Raw genomic sequence first — 23,105 nt, 5'->3', positions numbered from 1 at the left:
AAAATCCTTACCTCAGAATAAATAAAACACTTACCTCAGAATAAACTGAGGGTTGATGGAGGGGGATGCATGGGGGATGGGCTAAATGGGTGATGGATATTAAGGAGGGCACTTGTGATGAGTGCTGGGTGTTATACATAAGTGGTTAATCCAATATTACACTATATGTTAACTAACTAGTATTTAAATAAAAATTTGGAAAAAAAAAGCAGCTGGAGAGTTTTTAAGAACTAGGTTGGGGGAGGAGGATCCTGGGAAGATGGCGGCATAGGAGGACGCTGGGCTCACCGCGCATCCTGCTGATCTCTTAGATTCCACCCACACCTGCCTAAGTAACCCAGAAAACCGCCAGAAGACTAGCAGAACGGATTCTCCGGAGCCAAGTGTAGACAAGAGGCAAGAGGCCCACGGAGGAGGGTAGGAAGGGCGGAGAGGTGGTGTGCGCTACACGGACTGGCAGATGGGAGCCAGGGTGGAGGGGCAGCCCGAGGGCCAAGCAGAGCCCCCGAGTCTGGCTTGCAAAAGCGGAGGGGCCGGATGGAGTGTGTTCCGACAGCAAGAGAGACTTGACATCTGGAAGGTTATAAGCTAACAGCTCTGCTAGGAGAACGGGAGGGCTGGAGGACAACGGGAGGGAGAGTTGTTGACCCCTGGACAACAGAGCTCAGCTTGGCAGGGAACAAAGGCACTCGCCAGCGCCATCTCCCTCACCCATCCCCCAGCCAAAATCCCAAAGGGAACAAGTTCCCGTCAAGGAACTTGCTTGCACGGGCAAACACCCAAGGATGGCGTTCTGCGGTTCCCTCCCTCCTGGGCGGGTCTGACTCCCTCCTGGTGCTGCAGGGCCCCTCCCAAAGTGGATCTCTGAAGGAAAAGCGAGCTGAGCCTGCCCCTCCCACCCCTGTGCACCTTGCCCATCCACCTCAGCTAGTATGCCAGATCCCCAGCACCATAAGCCTGGCAGTGTGCAAGTAGCCCAGATGGACCACGCCACCCCACAGTGAATTCTGCTCCTAGGAGAGGGAAAGAGAAGGCACACACAAGTCTGACTGTGGCCCCAGCGGTGGGCTGGGGGCAGACATCAGGTCTGACTGCGGCCACGCCCACCAACGCAAGTTATTCAAGACAGTACAGGGGAAGTGCCCCATAGTTCCGCACCACTCCAGGGACTATCCAAAATGACGAAAGGGAAGAATTCCCCTCAAAAAAACCTCCAGGAAATAACGACAGCTAACGAACTGATCAAAAACGATTTAAACAATATAACAGAAAGTGAATTTAGAATAATAGTCATAAAATTAATCGCTGGGCTTGAAAACAGTATAAAGGACAGCAGAGAATCTATTGCTACAGAGATCAAGGAACTAAGGAACAGCCAGGAGGAGCTAAAAAATGCTATCAACTAGTTGCAAAATAAAATGGAGACAACTATGGCTCAGATTGAAGAGGCAGAGGAGAGAATAGGTGAACTAGAAGATAAAATTATGGAAAAAGAAGAAGCTGAGAAAAAGAGAGATAAAAAAAATCCAGGAGTATGAGGGGAAAATTAGAGAACTAAGTGATGCACTAAAGAGAAATAATATACGCATAATTGGTATTCCAGAGGAGGAAGAGAGAGGGAAAGGTGCTGAAGGTGTACTTGAAGAAATAATAGCTGAGAACTTCCCGGATCTGGGGAAGGAAAAAGGCATTAAATCCAAGAGGCACAAAGAACTAGGTTGGGGGAACTGCAGACACCTGTGTTTGCTAATTGGCTTTACCCAAAGGAAAAGTAACTTTCTCATATCTTCATGTCAGGAGGTAGTTTTACAATCTGGAGTAATGTGCCCAAGGAAGTTGTCCCCTATCCTCCCAGAATACTTGATATCTGATAGCCAAAGATATAGGCACTATCTTCTGTGATGATTACACTTCAAAGAGACGGCCCCCAGGTCCTTGAGAAAGACATTCTTGGTGATAGCAAAAGGCAGGGAAAAGATAACATACATTTCAAATGGGGCAGAGAAAGAATTTCTAATTCGTTTTCCAACGTAAATGCTCTAAGAAAAGAGAGGTCAGGGGCCTAGAGTTGAGCCATCTTAGAATAGTTAGAGGATTTCTTTGATTCTCATTCTGTAAAGAGGATAATTCATGTACTGCTTAAAAGAAGGGTCATTAGAGCAATCCCAACCCTATAGCAATGTCTCCTCTTAATAAAAATTTTTAAGATTATTGTCAATAAAATCACATTAAGAAAATCATTGTCTTCAAATTAATTAAAAACGAACATGTTTGGGGAGGCGCAGGAAGATGGCGGCGTAGGAGGACGCTGGGCTCACCGCGCGTCCTGCTGATCACTTAGATTCCACCTACACCTGCCTAAATAACCCAGAAAACCGCCAGAGGATTAGCAGAACGGAGTCACCGGACCCAAGTGCAGACGAGAGGCCCACGGAAGAGGGTAGGAAGGGCGGCGAGGCGGTGCGCGCTCCACGGACTGGCGGGAGGGAGCCGGGGCGGAGGGGCGGCTCGCCAGCCAAGCAGAGCCCTCGAGTCCGGCTTGCAAAAGCGGAGGGGCCTGACGGACTATGTTCTGACAGCAAGCGCGACTTAGCGTCTGGGAGGTCATAAGTTAACAGCTCTGCTCGGAAAGCGGGAAGGCTGGAGGACAAAGGGAGGGTGAGCTGCGGAGCCCCCGGACGACAGAGCTCAGTTTGGCGGGGAACAAAGGCGCTCGCCAGCGCCATCTCCCCCGCCCATCCCCCAGCCAAAATCCCAAAGGGAACCGGTTCCGGCCAGGGAAATTGCTCGCTCCGCGCAAACACCCAACTCTGTGCTTCTGCAGAGCCAAACCTCCGGCAGCGGATCTGACTCCCTCCGGCTGCCACAGGGCCCCTCCTGAAGTGGATCACCTAAGGAGAAGCGAGCTAAGCCTGCCCCCCCTCCCGCCGTGCACCTTGCCTTCCCACCCCAGCTAATACGCCAGATCCCCAGCATCACAAGCCTGGCAGTGTGCAAGTAGCCCAGACGGGCCACGCCACCCCACAGTGAATCCCACCCCTAGGAGAGGGGAAGAGAAGGCACACACCAGTCTGACTGTGGCCCCAGCGGTGGGCTGGGGGCAGACATCAGGACTGACTGCGGCCCCGCCCACCAACTCCAGTTATACACCACAGCACAGGGGAAGTGCCCTGCAGGTCCTCACCACACCAGGGACTATCCAAAATGACCAAGCGGAAGAATTCCCCTCAGAAGAATCTCCAGGAAATAACAACAGCTAATGAGCTGATCAAAAAGGATTTAAATAATATAACAGAAAGTGAATTTAGAATAATAGTCATAAAATTAATCGCTGGGCTGGAAAACAGTATACAGGACAGCAGAGAATCTCTTGCTACAGAGATCAAGGGACTAAGGAACAGTCACGAGGAGCTGAAAAACGCTTTAAAGGAAATGCAAAACAAAATGCAAACCACCACAGCTCGGATGGAAGAGGCAGAGGAGAGAATAGGTGAACTAGAAGATAAAGTTATGGAAAAAGAGGAAGCTGAGAAAAAGAGAGATAAAAAAATCCAGGAGTATGAGGGGAAAATTAGAGAACTAAGTGATACACTAAAAAGAAATAATATACGCATAATTGGTATCCCAGAGGAGGAAGAGAGAGGGAAAGGTGCTGAAGGTGTACTTGAAGAAATCATAGCTGAGAACTTCCCTGATCTGGGGAAGGAAAAAGGCATTGAAATCCAAGAGGCACAGAGAACTCCCTTCAGATGTAACTTGAATCGATCTTCTGCACGACATATCATAGTGAAACTGGCAAAATACAAGGATAAAGAGAAAATTCTGAAAGCAGCAAGGGGTAAACGTGCCCTCACATATAAAGGGAGACCTATAAGACTCGTGACTGATCTCTCTTTTGAAACTTGGCAGGCCAGAAAGAATTGGCACGAGATTTTCAGGGTGCTAGACAGCAAAAATATGCAGCCGAGAATCCTTTATCCAGCAAGTCTGTCATTTAGAATAGAAGGAGAGATAAAGGTCTTCCCAAACAAACAAAAACTGAAGGAATTTGTCACCACTAAACCAGCCCTACAAGAGATCCTAAGGGGGACCCTGTGAGACAAAGTACCAGAGACATCACTACAAGCAAAAAACATACAGACATCACAATGACTCTAAACCCGTATCTTTCTATAATAACACTGAATGTAAACGGATTAAATGCGCCAACCAAAAGACATAGGGTATCAGAATGGATAAAAAAACAAGACCCATCTATTTGCTGTCTACAAGAGACTCATTTTAGACCTGAGGACACCTTTAGATTCAGAGTGAGGGGATGGAGAACTATTTATCATGCTACTGGAAGCCAAAAGAAAGCTGGAGTAGCCATACTTATATCAGACAAACTAGACTTTAAATTAAAGGCTGTAACAAGAGATGAAGAAGGACATTATATAATAGTTACAGGGTCTATCCATCAGGAAGAGCTAACAATTATAAATGTCTATGCGCCGAATACCGGAGCCCCCAAGTATATAAAACAATTACTCATAAACAGAAGCAACCTTATTGATAAGAATGTGGTAATTGCAGGGGACTTTAACACCCCACTTACAGAAATGGATAGATCATCTAGACACACAGTCAATAAAGAAACAAGGGCCCTGAATGAGACATTGGATCAGATGGACTTGACAGATATATTTAGAACTCTGCATCCCAAAGCAACAGAATATACTTTCTTCTCGAGTGCACATGGAACATTCTCCAAGATAGATCATATACTGGGTCACAAAACAGCCCTTCATAAGTTTACAAGAATTGAAATTATACCATGCATACTTTCAGACCACAATGCTATGAAGCTTGAAATCAACCACAGGAAAAAGTCTGGAAAACCTCCAAAAGCGTGGAGGTTAAAGAACACCCTACTAACGAATGAGTGGGTCAACCAGGCAATTAGAGAAGAAATCAAAAAATATATGGAAACAAACGAAAATGAAAATACAACAATCCAAACGCTTTGGGACGCAGCGAAGGCAGTCCTGAGAGGAAAATACATTGCAATCCAGGCCTATCTCAAGAAACAAGAAAAATCCCAAATACAAAATCTAACAGCACACCTAAAGGAAATAGAAGCAGAACAGCAAAGGCAGCCTAAACCCAGCAGAAGAAGAGAAATAATAAAGATCAGAGCAGAAATAAACAATCTAGAATCTAAAAAAACTGTAGAGCAGATCAACGAAACCAAGAGTTGGTTTTTTGAAAAAATAAACAAAATTGACAAACCGCTAGCCAGGCTTCTCAAAAAGAAAAGGGAGATGACCCAAATAGATAAAATCATGAATGAAAATGGAATTATTACAACCAATCCCTCAGAGATACAAACAATTATCAGGGAATACTATGAAAAATTATATGCCAACAAATTGGACAACCTGGAAGAAATGGACACATTCCTGAACACCCACACTCTTCCAAAACTCAATCAGGAGGAAATAGAAAGCTTGAACAGACCCATAACCAGCGAAGAAATTGAATCGGTTATCAAAAATCTCCCAACAAATAAGAGTCCAGGACCAGATGGCTTCCCAGGGGAGTTCTACCAGACATTTAAAGCAGAGATAATACCTATCCTTCTCAAGCTATTCCAAGAAATAGAAAGGGAAGGAAAACTTCCAGACTCATTCTATGAAGCCAGTATTACTTTGATTCCTAAACCAGACAGAGACCCAGTAAAAAAAGAGAACTACAGGCCAATATCCCTGATGAATATGGATGCAAAAATTCTCAATAAGATACTAGCAAATCGAATTCAACAGCATATAAAAAGAATTATTCACCATGATCAAGTGGGATTCATCCCTGGGATGCAGGGCTGGTTCAACATTCGCAAATCAATCAACGTGATACATCACATTAACAAAAAAAAAGAGAAGAACCATATGATCCTGTCAATCGATGCAGAAAAGGTCTTTGACAAAATCCAGCACCGTTTCTTAATAAAAACCCTTGAGAAAGTCGGGATAGAAGGAACATACTTAAAGATCATAAAAGCCATTTATGAAAAGCCCACAGCTAACATCATCCTCAACGGGGAAAAACTGAGAGCTTTTTCCCTGAGATCAGGAACACGACAGGGATGCCCACTCTCACCGCTGTTGTTTAACATAGTGCTGGAAGTTCTAGCATCAGCAATCAGACAACAAAAGGAAATCAAAGGCATCAAAATTGGCAAAGATGAAGTCAAGCTTTCGCTTTTTGCAGATGACATGATATTATACATGGAAAATCCGATAGACTCCACCAAAAGTCTGCTAGAACTGATACATGAATTCAGCAAAGTTGCAGGATACAAAATCAATGTCCAGAAATCAGTTGCATTCTTATACACTAACAATGAAGCAACAGAAAGACAAATAAAGAAACTGATCCCATTCACAATTGCACCAAGAAGCATAAAATACCTAGGAATAAATCTAACCAAAGATGTAAAGGATCTGTATGCTGAAAACTATAGAAAGCTTATGAAGGTAATTGAAGAAGACTTAAAGAAATGGAAAGACATTCCCTGCTCATGGATTGGAAAAATAAATATTGTCAAAATGTCAATACTACCCAAAGCTATCTACACATTCAATGCAATCCCAATCAAAATTGCACCAGCATTCTTCTCGAAATTAGAACAAGCAATCCTAAAATTCATATGGAACCACAAAAGACCCCGAATAGCCAAAGGAATTTTGAAGAAGAAGACCAAAGCAGGAGGCATCACAATCCCAGACTTTAGCCTCTACTACAAAGCTCTAATCATCAAGACAGCATGGTATTGGCACAAAAACAGACACACAGACCAATGGAATAGAATAGAAACCCCAGAACTAGACCCACAAACGTATGGCCAACTCATCTTTGACAAAGCAGGAAAGAACATCCAATGGAAAAAAGACAGCCTCTTTAACAAATGGTGCTGGGAGAACTGGACAGCAACATGCAGAAGGTTGAAACTAGACCACTTCCTCACACCATTTACAAAAATAAACTCAAAATGGATAAAGGACCTAAATGTGAGACAGGAAACCATCAAAACCTTAGAGGAGAAAGCAGGAAAAGATCTCTCTGACCTCAGCCGTAGCAATCTCTTACTCGACACATCCCCAAAGGCAAGGGAATTAAAAGCAAAAGTGAATTACTGGGACCTTATGAAGATAAAAAGCTTCTGCACAGCAAAGGAAACAACCAACAAAACTAAAAGGCAACCAACGGAATGGGAAAAGATATTTGCAAATGACATATCGGACAAAGGGCTAGTATCTAAAATCTATAAAGAGCTCACCAAACTCCACACCCGAAAAACAAATAACCCAGTGAAGAAATGGGCAGAAAACATGAATAGACACTTCTCTAAAGAAGACATCCAGATGGCCAACAGGCACATGAAAAGATGTTCAGCGTCGCTCCTTATCAGGGAAATACAAATCAAAACCACACTCAGGTATCACCTCACGCCAGTCAGAGTGGCCAAAATGAACAAATCAGGAGACTATAGATGCTGGAGAGGATGTGGAGAAACAGGAACCCTCTTGCACTGTTGGTGGGAATGCAAATTGGTGCAGCCGCTCTGGAAAGCAGTGTGGAGGTTCCTCAGAAAATTAAAAATAGACCTACCTTATGACCCAGCAATAGCACTGCTAGGAATTTATCCAAGGGATACAGGAGTACTGATGCATAGGGGCACTTGTACCCCAATGTTCATAGCAGCACTCTCAACAATAGCCAAATTATGGAAAGAGCCTAAATGTCCATCAACTGATGAATGGATAAAGAAATTGTGGTATATATACACAATGGAGTACTACGTGGCAATGAGAAAAAATGAAATATGGCCCTTTGTAGCAACGTGGATGGAACTGGAGAGTGTAATGCTAAGTGAAATAAGCCATACAGAGAAAGACAGATACCATATGGTTTCACTCTTATGTGGATCCTGAGAAACTTAACAGGAACCCATGGGGGAGGGGAAGGAAAAAAAAAAAAAAAGAGGTTAGAGTGGGAGAGAGCCAAAGCATAAGAGACTGTTAAAAACTGAGAACAAACTGAGGGTTGATGGGGGGTGGGAGGGAGGGGAGGGTGGGTGATGGGTATTGAGGAGGGCACCTTTTGGGATGAGCACTGGGTGTTGTATGGAAACCAATTTGTCAATAAATTTCATAAAAAAAAAAAAAAGAACACAGAAAAAAAAAAATAAAAGCTCAGAGATTCACAGAAAAAAAAAAAAAAAAAAAAAAAAAAAAAAAAACAAGCTGGGCACAGAATTGAGGCATGTATATTCAAGTGACTTCTAAAACTCAACTTCATAATATTGTTAGAAAAAAGTTCAAATTGTAACTGAGTTTTTGTTTGTATGTTTGTAGAGTGGATGCAGGCAAATTGATGACAAGATTCTTTTAAACCATTAGAAGAATGGGGCGCCTGGGTGGCTCAGTCGGTTGAGCGGCCGACTTCGGCTCAGGTCATGATCTCGTGGTCTGTGGGTTCGGGCCCCGCGTCAGGCTCTGTGCTGAAGGCGCAGAGCCTGGAGCCTGTTTCAGATTCTGTGTCTCCCTCTTTCTCTGACCCTCCCCTGTTCATGCTCTCTCTCTGTCTCAAAAATAAATAAATGTTAAAAAAAATAAAAAAAATACATTTAAACCAAAAAACAAACAAACAAAAAAAAAAACGAACATGTTTGTTTTAAAAATAACTACTTAACCTCCAACAATATTTTAAAACTTACAATGGCATTTGTTTGGTTTTGAAATATTCCTAGGGAACAATGCTGGTTAGTGCTGAAAATGATTTAATTGTATTAAATAACTTTGAATAAACAAAATGATTATTTGGATATGTCTTTAGTCAGTGGTTCAGGGCATTCCTAAGATACCTGAAATAAACATTTAATTTGGAAGGATGAAAATCCCATTTACTCCTTCATCAGGCAATAGTTCTCTTTCAACAAGTATTTTAAATTTCTGTTATAGACAAAGGATAATACTTCATGATTTAATAGATTAAAAAATTAATAAGGCTAATCTTTTCTCTTAAACTCACACACTACTAAGTAGATTATGTAAGTCACCAAGTTGCTCTAATGCAAGACAGATTGATATCAGTGCCATAAGAGAATGCCGATTGGTGTGGCATTACCAAAACAGGAAAATCAAATCCCATTAAGTCTCTTTTAGTTCACAAGTACCTTAGTCAAGTATCAAAAGGTTGCAAGTAACATAGACTCCCTCGATTTCTTTTAATGAGCAGTATGAAACATTAGCAAATATAAACTTATTTCATGAAATCCGAGGCCAGCCCTCAGAAGCAAATAGATCCAGAAAATGGACATTAAAATTACTCTCTCTGTCTCTCTGGATTGATGTGGTCTCTTACTCCTGCTTCTCTCCCTTCAATTTTTTTCTTTTTTTGCCTAATTGCCTTCTCTCTTTTGTCATGTGTAAGGCCAAACATGGTCGGTCCAGATCTTAATTTGCATTCCTTTTCAGTGAAAGAGCTAAAAAAACAAAAAGCAAAAAAACTGACCCATGTCTCAGAGACCCAAATCCAAATAGCCTGGAGAAAGCATCTAAGTTGCCTGAACTGGGCCGGATGTTTATCCTTGTCCAAAAGATAGTATTGAGATACAATGAAGTCCACCCAATGAGTGGACTTTCCAGACAAGGGAAACAGAAGTTAGGACATTAACTCAAAATATGTAAAAGAAAATAAGGTAGATGCTAGACTAAGAAGTAAGATTACCATCCTTCATCAATGAACATTCTGGGGAATTGTCTCTTAGTAGGGATTAGGTTCTAAAGTCAGCATACATTGAAAAAACACTTAAAGCCAAAATTATCTTTGAAATATCTTAAATAGCCCTAAATTCTTTCACACGTGTGGTTTTATGTATATAACCATTCTTATGGAATGCTTTGGTTGCAAATAGAAAATAAGCTTGACCCAATCAGCTTAAATAAAAAGGAAGAAAACTTGTTATCTCACAAACAAATGGTCCAGTGTTTGTTAATTCAGTTGTTCAATGATATTATGGCACCAAATTTCTCTTCATTTTCCTGTTTTGCCATTCTTAGCAAGTCTGACTCTCCCAAGCTAACATCCTTTGTGCTCACAAATGGCTACAGACCAGGGACTCAATCATACAGGAAAATATACAAAGTCTCTTCCTTGTTCATCTAATTTAAGGAGTGATACAAACTCTTTCCCAAAGCCCTCTACTCTCAGTTGACCTCCCTCAAGTCTCCATCAGAAATGGGGTAGAACTCACCCTAAACCAACTACTAGCTAGAAGAATAGGAGCATTGTAGTAGATTTATAACAATCATAACTTAGCCGGGAGCCAATTTGGGCAAAGCTGGACACCATACAGTATCAGGGCTCTTTCAACATGGAAGTAGCAGAAAACAAATAATTTGGCACTCACAAAACTCCTGATTCTAGTCATGCTTATTTTAGCTCTAATTAATATAAAAGAAAAGAGTGAAAATAAACCTCAGATTTCATCAAACCCAATGAATTCCAAGATTAACAATGTGTGTGTACTATCTATCGATATCCTGTGACTTGGTGATTTGTAATATTCTTTGAGAACTTCTTGTCTAGGTTATATAGGTGAAGCTCTAAAGCCCAAATAATAATTAAAGAAGTGAATAAAAGCACTATTTTAATCCAAGTGGAAATGGTATGAATAAACAGGCAGACTGTGAAAAATTCATTTGGATAAGATGAGAGAATTATTTTCACTGGCCCAGTCAGTTAGTTGTTTATCTCACAGGGAATCATGTTGCCCTCAGGCCCTGCAGGGGACCCACCTGTGAAGGATAAGAGTTATGTACCATACTTCTTCTCTAGGACATCAACAGGGTCATATTCTGGCTACTTGAAAGATCCACCTTTTTGTGTCAATTTGCACTATATTCCCACTAAGCCCTGAGAAACACTGCTCTAGTCTGTAGAAATGTACCTTCAGGCAACAAAAAGTTTCATGTTAAATTTTTGCTCTCATGTTTTACTGTAGCTTTGCTGGTTTTTTTAAATGTTTATTTATTGATTTTTAATAGAGAGAGTGAGTGGGGGAGGGGCAGAGAGACACAAAGAGAGAGAATCCCAAGCAGGGTCCACACTGCCACTGCAGAGCCTGACGTGGGGCTCTAACTCATGAACCATGAGATCATGACCTGAGCCAAAATCAAGAGTTGGTTGCTCAACTGACCGAGTCCCAGGAGCCCCTAGATTTTTAAAAATTATTTATTGTGCTTAACTGTAATAACCTCTCTGAGGGCAAGTCTTTGATACAGCATCAAGTTTGAAACCAGAGTCAGTGATCAAAAAATGTCCAGCAAATGAAAGAATAAATTTTCTTTCTTACCCATTTCTGCACATTTACCCAAACCACAATATTCTGTCAGTTGCCTTTTAAGTTCATAAATATCCCCAGTAACTGAACAGCACAACTCCTTTGTAAAAATGTTGCACAACACATGTATCAAACGCTTAATGTTAACATTGAACAATCCTCAAAGAAGTGGAGCAGGGCTCCCTAGTTCTTAACTGTGGGCTGTGCATAATGACTTCCTTCCAAATAATACATTATGGAAAGGAGACAAGTTTTAAGTGGAGAAAATTGACCAACACTTCCTCAGCCAGGTGATCAAAGTCAACATCAATAGTGAAAATCAAGTTGATAGTTTGTCCCTTTATATTATGTGATAAGAATGGCATGTTACCTCTGTGATCTTCATCTCCAAAACACATAATCCTATTCTAGTTGTGAGAAAAATACCCGTAAATCACAACTGAGAGACATTCTACAAATTACAGGACCAATAATCCTCAAAAACACTGAGGTCATCAAAAACAAGTCTTAGAAACTGTGAGAGCCAAGACGAGCCTAAGGAGACACAATGATTAATGTCACATGATGTTTGTTCTCAGTGGAACAGAAAAGGAATTGGTAAAAAGGAAATCTGAATCAAGTATGGACTTTATTTAATAATCATGTATCAATATATTGGTTCACAAATTGTATCAAATGTACCATACTAATACTGTAAGAAGTTACTAACAGGGAAAATGGTGTGGGCTATATGGGAACCCTATACTATTGTAATTTTTCTGTAAAAACAATTTTTTTTGTTCTAAATATAAAGGATCTTTACCTCATATTCATCTGGAGTGGAGAGGGGAGAAATGCAATAATCAAACACCAAATGATGCCTTTGTATATATTACCCCTCCCCATTCTGCCCCAGGGGAGAAATGAATCAACACCTGTGATCCAGCAAAGCGACAGCACATGCCTTCTTCATGGGGAGAGTGACTAAAGTGTGTGGCTGGAGGCCAGGACTGTTAATCTAGTGGAGGCTGCTGCACATGGCTGTAAGAGGAGAACTCCCCACCATCAGGTACCCTCTCCACATTCCCTGTCCTAGCAGCACCAAAATACTGCTGTATTTTTCAGATAGTCCGCCACAGATTTTAAACCTCTAAAAGATCACACATTCCTATTTTCAGCAAAGACTTTTAACTCAGCTAATTTTTGTACTTTATGATTAACCATCCGGAAAGGGTCTGTCCTTGCTCTTAGATTTTTATTTTACACTCAAATCCTCAAATACTTGGGTTTATACTGACTGACCTGCTCAAATTTCTTATTTCCCAGAATTGTTATGCTGCAAGATTCTTCCTCCTTTGCAGTGGTCCATCTCTTCACTGAGTTATCCTCTGTCCTCAATTCTTCCTTGTCCTGGACTAATTTAAATTATGAAACAAATCCACAACATTTCAAAGGAATCTTTTTCCATCAGCCAAGATTGTTCACCAGCCAAGAAACCCTTGGGGCAACCAAGTTACCTATTAAATCTTGATGAAGATCAGCAAGATCTAGAATTTGCTTCCTTCTGTTGGGTAACTTATAAATGTAGCAATTATATTGTGTATCCCAAATTCCAAATTCATTACCAATTACGGGCATATTAGATATTTTATTTTGGAATGTGTTGCATATCAGTTTACAGAAAAAGAATTCTAAAGCCAGCCGCCAAATTCCTCCTTTATGTCACTTGACAATGAGGCACGAAAAACAATTGCAACAGCTGTATATATCCTGAGATCATGAGCCATACACTTTATATAGAAACTGAGAATTTCAAAAGTTTAAAGCAGTTAAGTTAACCAACCTTTAAACAACTTTAAAAAATAGTTTCTTAAATTGTCAACCAAACCATAATTTTGATTAGAGAAAGACAAGATGAATAAGTTTGATCTGTGACCCTAAGTTAAAGGAACCCATCTGTTAATGGTATCAGTTGAAAGTGGCACAAACACCATATGATTCCACTCACAAATGGAATCTAAAAAAAAAAAAAAAAGAATAAACAAACAAAATCAGAACTATAAATGCAGAGAACAAACTGATGGTGGCCAGAGGGGAGGAGTGTGGGGTGGGTGGGTGGGGGCAAAATGGGTAGAGGGGAAAGGGAGATATAGGCTTCCGGTTATAGAATGAGCAAGTCACAGGAATAAAAAGCAGAGCATAAGGAATACAGTCAATGATATTGTAATAGCAATGTAATGGGATAGATGGTAGCTATACTTGTGGTGAACATAGCACGGTGTATGAATTTGTCAAATCGCCAAGTTGTAATACACCTGAAACTAGTGTAACACTGCATGTTAACTATAGTCAAGTAAGAAAAATTTTTAAAAATCAAAGCACAGCTCCAGTCATCCAAGATGCTGAAAGGAAAGAAGGTTAAGAACAAGATGGGCAACCCTGTTCCTGCTGACATGAGGAAGCAGGAGGCCAAGAAGGTGGTCAATCCCCTATTTGAGAAAAGGCCCAAGAATTTTGGTATTAGACAGGATATCCAGCCCAAAAGGGACCTCATCCGCTTTGTCACCAATCAGGCTGCAGTGGCAAAGGGATATTCTCTATAAATGTCTAAAAGTGCCTCCCATAATTAACCAGTTCACCCAGGCCCGGGACCACCAAGCAGCCACTCAACTGCTTAAGCTGGCCCACAGATACAGACCAGAGACAAATAAGAAGCAAAGATTGTTGCTCCAGGCTGAGTAGAAAGCTGCCAGCAAAGGTGATGTCCCCTCTAAGAGGTCACCTGTCCTTTGAGCTGGGGTTAATACTGTCACCGTCTTGGTGGAAAACAAGAAGGCTCAGCTGGCGGTGATTGCACATGATGTGGATCCCACTGAGGTGGTTGTCTTCCTGTGTGCCCTGTGTTGTAAGATGGGGGTTCTCTACTGCATTATCAAGGGAAAGGAGGCCAAGCTAGGACATCTGGTCCACAGGAAGACCTGCACTACTGTCACCTTCACACAGGTTAACTCGGAAGACAAAAGAGCTGTAGTTCTGGCTAAGCAGGTGGAAGCTATCAGGACCAATTACAATGACAGATATGATGAGATATGCTGTCACTGGGGACGCAATATCCTAGGTCCACAGGCAGTGGCTCACATTGCCAAGTTGGAAAAGGCTAAAGAACTGGCCACAAAATTGGGCTAAGCATAAGCTGTTGAATTTTCTGTACATAAAAGTTACAAAAAGTTCTCTTTCAAAAAAAGTCAAAATAGCACAAAAAAGACACATTCTTTTTATAAAAACAGACAAATCCAGATTGCTTATCTGAAATAGATGGGCTCCAGTCAGTCTTTGAAAATTTCTTCTAGTTCAATTTTTAAAAATTAGTAACAAAGATGTGTAAAACATATCTGTGGCAATCTCTAATTTCATCATCTTTGGTTTTTGAAAGATTATATATAATCTACTATTACCAACATATATATCATCAATATATAGTCTCCTTGAGGGTCTTTTCTATCTGTCCATCTCTTAGCCTCTTAATAGAGTGCCTTTTCAAAATAGATATTTGATAATTTACATTGAGATATAATGGATGCTAATAATTTCTAAAGGGATCTCAGTGCACAGCTGAAAGGAGGAATTGCTATGAGAAAGAAGCTTAAAAGAAGATAATGAGAAAAATATATCATTCATTTGTTCAAAGACACTTGAGTGCCTACTCTTTGCTGATGCTCTACTAAGCACAATGGGGGGATGGAGAAAAATATGATTAGGGCTTGAAGTATCAATAATACTTATCAATAATTAAGGATATAAGGTATACATATGATGTGTACTAGACACTAAGTAGGAAGAAAAAGTGAGTGACAATGAAAACATCTAGGACTTAAGGAGAAGTAGAAATCACTTGCATCTGAGAACGTTCTAAAGACTGCTCATAAATAGAGTGATGATAATTAGCATAGCTAAGTTAATAATTATCTAAATGGGCTGAAGGGAAAATAGAGTGGCAGGGATCAAAACTGATTCTCTGGATCCTGTCTGAATCTTATTAAAATTGTGTCAGGAGAAATATGACAGAGAGCCCATGACTAAAAGTTATCTTGCTTATATGCTATGATTTGCAAATTAATCAATCTCACAATTTGATCACTGTGATTCCTAAGAGTTTTGTATTAGTTTCATTTAGCAATTTTATGTTTATAGATTGTCATTTTTTTTTAATTTTTAAAGAAGCTCTTTATCTCTAAATTATGCAGCCTTTGTGCCAAAAATTTGGAAACATTCAGGTTGTTCAGTCATGGATACAAAACAACTAGCATGAAATCAAAGGGTCTGCGATAAAATATTTAGCTAGAAATTTAAAAGCCTAGTTAATATTTAACCCCAAAATTACATAATAATAATGATGATAACGAATGTGACTCATGATAACCATTAGAGTTGTATAAAATTAAATTAATGATGGTTTTAAAACATGAAATGATCATTTCAAGGGAAGAAAATTAGTTTTGTGTGACCATATGCTACAAATTGAGAATAGATTTAGAAAGTATCAAAAAGCACTGAAATAATACAGATACAAAAAAATCTTCTAGTATTTGACCATTATCAAACACTCAGAGATTCCCCACTGCCTAATGGTTATCCCCTTCCCACATTTCTCAGCATGGGATACAAGTCTTCCCCAACACTTTTGTCCCTTCTTGCTTTTCTAGTGTCCAACTCACCCAAACCCTGCTGGAGCAAAGTTACTTTATTTTCTTAAAAACTGCAAAGGCCTTCCCATATCTTGTCTTGTGCTACTGTAGTATAAACCTTTCTCCAAAACTCTGGATGGAGTAAGCCTGTTAAGGTCCAATAAACATACTGCTTTTATCATGAAGTAAAATAGTCTCAGCTATGACAGCCTTAAATGTGACTAGACATTGTGCAATTTATAGAGAACACTGGGAAGAGTGTGGACAACATCTCAAACCAAGGAATACTTGGAAAACTCAACTACCAGGTATACTAGGACCCGTGAAACAGTGGATCAGAAGGAAAGGGAGGAAACTGGAAGAATAAGGAAGAATAGAGAATAAGGAAGAATAGAGAAACTGAAGTAGCTCAGGTTGTGTGTGTGTGTGTGTGTGTGTGTGTGTGTGTGTGTGCATGTGTGGTGGGGTGGGCATGGAAGGAGAACAAAGATGTAAGGACCTACCAGGAATGTTACTCAGCGATGTTGTAAATTTAGACTTGTTTCCAACAGAGATCAATATTTTTTTTCAGTTTTGCTTGTTTTTTTTTAACTACTGCCTTATTGAGATGTAATTCACATAGAAAATTCACACACCACATTTATTTTTTTTTATTTTTTTTTTTAATTTTTTTTTTCAACGCTTATTTATTTTGGGGACAGAGAGAGACAGAGCATGAACGGGCGAGGGGCAGAGAGAGAGGGAGACACAGAATCGGAAACAGGCTCCAGGCTCTGAGCCATCAGCCCAGAGCCTGACGCGGGGCTCGAACTCACGGACCGCGAGATCGTGACCTGGCTGAAGTCGGACGTTTAACCGACTGCGCCACCCAGGCGCCCCCACACACCACATTTAAAGTATATTATTTAATGGCTTTTTGTATATTCACAGGCGTGTAAAATCATCCCCATAGTCGATTGTAGAACATTTTCATTATCTCAGAAAAGAAACTCCTTATCTTGTAGCCACCACTCTCTTGTATCCTCATCCCTGCAGACCTAAGCAAGTACTCATCTACTTCCTGTTCTATAGATTTGCCTATTAAAGACATTTCATATAAACAAAATCATACTATTTGGTCTTGTGAAACAGGCTTATTCCCCTCAGTGTAATGTTTTCAAGGTTCATTCATGTTTATCAGGGGTCAAATAGCAGATGGAAGCAATTAGCAGATGGATAATTCACTGGGAGTGGTGGGCAAGAGACCAGTTCCTAAAAAGGTCCACCCTCCCAGAAAAACAACTTTGTGAGAGTTAATCAAGATGTGAGGAGCAGGTCTTGCTACCCAGGAAGGATTTCAACACTAAAAAGAATAAACAAAATGCGGACCTAGTTACATAGATGAGGCCAGTAAAGATGGAGGCAGAGGGATCTCTCTTGACATCCAAAATAGGAAGCCTGTGGCAACAAAACAAAGTATTGACCAACTCAATTATTCTAGTCCCTTGCTTCCTCTTCATTTCCACATAATGGACAATAAAACAAATTAACAACAGTAAAAGCAAAGATCAAGAACAACACAGAAGGCTTGTTCTCGTTATTATAAACTATCAATACGATTATCAACATGAGAAATACAATCACTACAGCGCATGAAGCAAGACTGATTTATCTAATTTGGAGAAGACGTATGTATTTTTCCTAACATCTGTACATTGTTTATATGTTAACAAACTTTCATAACTCTCTGAGTCTGTCCTTGTCAAAAAGATATTCAAAGTTCTTAAATGAAAATTTGATATAATGAAAGTATGTATGTATTGACTTACCAGATTCCCACTGATTTTACAGATAGGATATTCACATTGTTCAGGATGTTTTATAATTAGTTTACTGTTAATTTGAAAATTGGAAATCTTATTATATTATGAGGTATTCCAAATTTATGATGTGCTTATTTTACTATAAGGTTTTTGAAACTAAAATCAGCAATTGTTTGATAAATATAAATAGACCTTGGTATTCCTTAATGTCTCTTTGTATAAAGCTTTCATTTATCTAATTCAACAGCCCATGCTTTTTCTCCAATGTGCAAAGATTAGTTGTGGAGAAGGGTGTATATCACAGGCAGCTCATGTTAGTCTTCTAATTAAAGTATGATTTTACATAAACATTTTTAATTTGACAATCTTTAAAGGCTATGACTAAGTTTATTATTGTTTTAATGAAACTTTTACCGAGATATATAATTCACATGTCATAAATTTCACCCTTTTAAATTGTCCAATTCAATGATTTTTAGTATATTTATACAGTTGTATATTAAATACAATTCTGCAATTCTAGAACATTTCATCACCCCAAAATGAAAGCCCACCTCAATTAGCAGTCCCTTCACATCTTTTCTTTCCTACAGCCTCTAGCAACTGCTAATCTACTCTCCATCTTATAGATTTGCCTATTCTGAACATTTAAAATTAATATATATATATATATATATATATATATATATATATACAATTTGAGGCTTTTTGTGTGTGACTGTTTTGACTTAGCATAATATTTCATGATTAATCCACATTGTAGCTTGTATTAGCACTTCATTTTCATAGCCAAATAATATTCCAGTGTATGGATATATTACATTTTGTTTATCCATTCATTAATTGGTGGACATTTGGGTTATTTCCACATTTGGCTATCATAAATAATGTTACTATGAACATTTGTGTACAAATTTTTGTGTGGGCATGTGTTTTTAATTCTCTTGGAGATATACGTAGAAGTGTAAGTGCTGGTTCTACAGTAACTTTGTTTCACTTTTTGAAGAACTGCCAAATTATTTTCTAAAGTGTCTCCACCATTTTCCATTCCCACAAATGATGTATGGGGGTTGCAATTTCTCCAGATATTTGTCAATAATTGTTATGGTCCATCCTTTTTATTGCAGTCTTCCTAGTGAGTGTGAAGTGGTATCTCATTGTGGCTTTTATTTGCTTTTCCCTAAAAACTAATGATATTAAGAAACTTAATTTGTTTCTTGGCCAGTTATACAGTAACTTCTTTGGAGAGATGTCTATTCAAACATCTTTCTCAGTTTTAGTTGGATTATTAACATTTCATTGGTGAAACGTGAGGATTCTTTATGTATACTGAATACCAGTTCCTTACCAGATATATAATTTACAAATATTTTCTCCCATTCTGTGGGTTATCTTTTCAATTACTTGATAATATCCTTTGAATCACAAATGTTTTACTTTTGATGAATTCCAATATATCTACTTTTTGTCATTGTAAATTGGTATAATATCTATGAAACCATTGCTTAATCCAAGGTCACAAAGATTTATTCCTATGCTTTCCACAGATAGTTCATAGCTTGATCTCCTACATTTAGGACTATGATCAATTTTGAGTTCATTTTTGTATATGATGAGGTAAGGGTAAGGTAGGGGTCCAAATTCAATCTTTGGTATATGTAATTCAATTGTTCCAACACCACTGTTGAAAAGACTATTCTTTTCCCATCCAATTATATTGACACTCTTGTTGAAAATCAATTGGCTATAAACGTAAAGGTTTATTTCTTGACTCTAAATTCTATTCTGTTGACTATATTTGTGTATTTATGTTAGTACCACACAGGCTTGATTGTTTTAGCTTTATAATAAGTTTTTTAAATTTTTGTTTTGCTTTATTTTATTTTAGAGAGAGACAGAGCATAAGTAGGGAAGGGGCAGAGAGGGAGACACAGAATCTGAAGCAGGCTCCAGGCTTTGTCAGCACAGAGCTGAACTTGGGGCTCAAACTCCCGACTCATGACCTAAGTTGGATGCTTAACTGACTGAGCCACCCAGGTGCCCCTACTTTATAAGTTTTTAAATGGAAATTGTGAGTCCTCCAACACTGTCTTTTTCAAGATTGTTTCAAGTATTCTGGGTTCTTTATATACCTCTATGAATTTTAAAGCTTACAACCACAATTTAGAAGCTTTTTGTACATTCTTTGGGGTTTCCTATGTAGATAATCATGTCATCTGCAAACAAGAATAGTTTTGTTTCTTTTTTTTTTTGTGATTTGTATGTTCTTTATTTAATTTTCTTGCCTTATTGCACTGACCAGAGCTTCCATTATTATGTTGAATGAGTGTGGTAATATGAACATCTTACCTTCTTCCTGCTTTTAGAGGGAAAGCATCCCGTCACACCATTAAGTATAATTTAGCTGTAGGGTTTTATTTTTTTAATAGATATTCCTTATCAAGATGAAGAAATTCTCCTCTATGCTTTGCTTTTCTTTGTTTTTTTACTGAGAATTTTGTCATGAATATGTGGTGAATTTTGTCAAATGCTTTTACTGCATTAATTGATATGATCATATGACTTTTCTTCTTTAGCCTGTTTATATGATAGATTACACTGGCTGATTCTTAAATATTGAACCAGTCTTGGGGCGCCTGGGTGGCGCAGTCGGTTAAGCGTCCGACTTCAGCTCAGGTCACGATCTCACCGTCCGTGAGTTCAAGCCCCGCGTCGGGCTCTGGGCTGACGGCTCAGGGCCTGGAGCCTGCTTCCGATTCTGTGTCTCCTTCTCTCTCTGCCCCTCCCCCCTTCATGCTCTGTCTCTCTCTGTCTCAAAAATAAATAAAAACGTTAAAAAAAATTTAAAAAAATATTGAACCAGTCTAACATACCTGGAATAAACCCCTCTTGTTTACATTGAATAATTCTTATTACAAATTATTTAATATTAAATTATTGATATTTAAATAATTAATAATTTATTAATAACAAATAAATAAATAATAAATTAATATTAATTTAAATTGATTTAAATATTAATTTATTAATTTAATTTATTTAAATTTAAATGTTAATATTAATATTAATTTAAATAATTTAAATTAGTATTAGATACCATATGTTGCTGGATTCTATTTGTTAATAATTTAAGAACTTTTACCTCCATTCATAAGGGACATGGATCTATAGTTTTCTTTTTTTGTACTGTTTGTCTGGTTTTGATGTTAGGGTAATCCTAGCATCATAAGTTGAGAAGTGTTCCCTTCTCTTCTGTTTCCTGAAACAGATTGTGTAGAATTGGTGCTAATTACTTTTTAAAAATTTGATAGAATTCACCAGTCAAACAATCTGGGCCCAGAGATTTTTCCAGTTTTAAAATTATAAATTACGTTTCCTTAATATTATAGAGTTATTATTGCTTTAGTGTTTTCATTTTTTAGTATTATAAAATAAATGTATATACATTTTAATTTTTAACCTTTTTTTCTTACTTTAAGATAATAAATTTCCTTATCTGACTTCATGGCTTCCACCTTCTTTTCTAGTAGATGTAGCAGTGTTCTGGGCTTCTGCTCTGCCTAGTTATTCAATCTCCTACCCTATGAAAGTCCTACATTCTGAGTTTCTACCTTCACATATGAATACAGGCAAACTTCTCCCATCCAGCTTTTTATTTTATCTCAAATCACCACTCCCACTACTAGAATATTTACTCTCTTCTGAAAGGTATACTCCTATTCCAAAGAGGAAATATCAAGTGTTGACTTCTGTCTCTCTTGGCTGTCTTCAGATTTTGGTTGAATAACTTCTTTACCTGTTTTCTAATAAAGGGAAAGGGAAACAGACAGAGAGAGAGAGAGAGAGTGTACGTGCTCTAACTAGGTAATAATTAAAGTCTTTTATAGTTTTCAAATTATGTTATTCAATGTTTCTAAATACAAAATCACTATCTTTATTTTGGAGTCAATACCTCTCATTCTGTTATGGGCATAATAGCCCAAGCTAGAAAACTTTCAGTTGTTTGATTTTTTTTCCCACTCCTTTTACCTTCTGTATCAAATATGTTACCATCAATTTCCAATCATCTTTTGAAGAGTTCACTGGTCTCCTCTCTGTGGTTGGATATGTCATTTAGTTCTTTCCACTATTTTCTTTTTTTTCTTTTTTCTTCTTCTCTATAAGAAATGTCCTGTCCCTTCCTTCTGTTATCCAGATCCCCTTCCTATGAAATCCTATAGTATTGTACTTTATCATACAAGTATAGGTATATTATATAAATATATACACACATTTAATGTAAATATTATAAATACATATTAAACAGATATACTAGAAGACATTAGTATACCTTCCTTCAAAATTTCTATCTTAAAAATCATACATTTATATTAAGATAACTTTATATTGGTAATGGCTTTATTGGAATTGCTCTCAGATGCTTGAGCATATATGTATAATTTTAACATTTTCAGGCTGAGAAATGTAATTTTAATACAGTTAAGTTAATCAAAAGTTAGGTCAATCAAACTGGCCAATAGTATCTTCATGTTTTAAAAAAGTGCTAGTAAGAAACAGGTATTCTTATGTGGCTTTGTAACTCACTAAGAAGCAAATCCAAATGACAGCATTCTAAAATTATCATACTGAGGCAGTATCAACAGACTTAATGGATAGTTTGCCAAAATGGCCTTTGAATTGACAATATTCTTTTGAATATATAAATTATATTTTATATTTTAATCACCCCAACAGGCCACATATTTTTCAAAACTAATTATTTGATATGTTATCTTCTCAAAAATCACAGAGTGTATGCTCCCCAAGGACAGATTTTCTGCCTCACCCATTTATATGCTTCATAATGCCTAACAGCTTAATTCTTCATAAGATGGCCAGAATGGACTCATTGACAGACATCTGTACAATGTGTACAGTGCTTCAGTGTATAATTCAGGAATCAGAGAGATGGCCCTGACCTAATGATTTTACATTATAAAAGATAAAAGTCTCTAAAAGGACAAAGCCAAAAGCACTTTTTTAAAAAATGAAATGCTAAACTGCATTTGCAGAATTGCTTTTGGATCCTGGGATATACATGAAATGAATTTATGGAAAATACTGAAGTGATAGGTTTAATATTATGGTCTCAAGAGCTGTTAGGATACAAGTAAAACTAATCAATTTAGATTATTCAGTTTAGTTATTATTTTCACTTCAGGGGAATTCCTGAATCATTAAACTTAGTAATTTCTATAGCTACTATGGGTCTCT

At 38.3% G+C, this 23,105-nt stretch overlaps 1 long non-coding RNA gene and 1 pseudogene across 1 annotated transcript in view; one reads left to right on the top strand and one right to left on the bottom strand.

Annotated features, from left to right (window-relative positions):
• LOC115514110 overlaps positions 1 to 23,105 on the bottom strand; it is a 352,463-nt gene that overhangs the window by 105,216 nt on the left and 224,142 nt on the right. The window lies entirely within an intron of this gene.
• Positions 13,765 to 14,551, top strand: LOC115514108 (annotated as a pseudogene).

This window comes from Lynx canadensis, chromosome B2 (assembly GCF_007474595.2).
Source record: "Lynx canadensis isolate LIC74 chromosome B2, mLynCan4.pri.v2, whole genome shotgun sequence".
NCBI lineage: Eukaryota > Metazoa > Chordata > Mammalia > Carnivora > Felidae > Lynx > Lynx canadensis.
The sequence above is the reverse complement of the archived record's forward strand: the minus strand, read 5'-3'. Positions and strand labels throughout refer to the sequence as shown.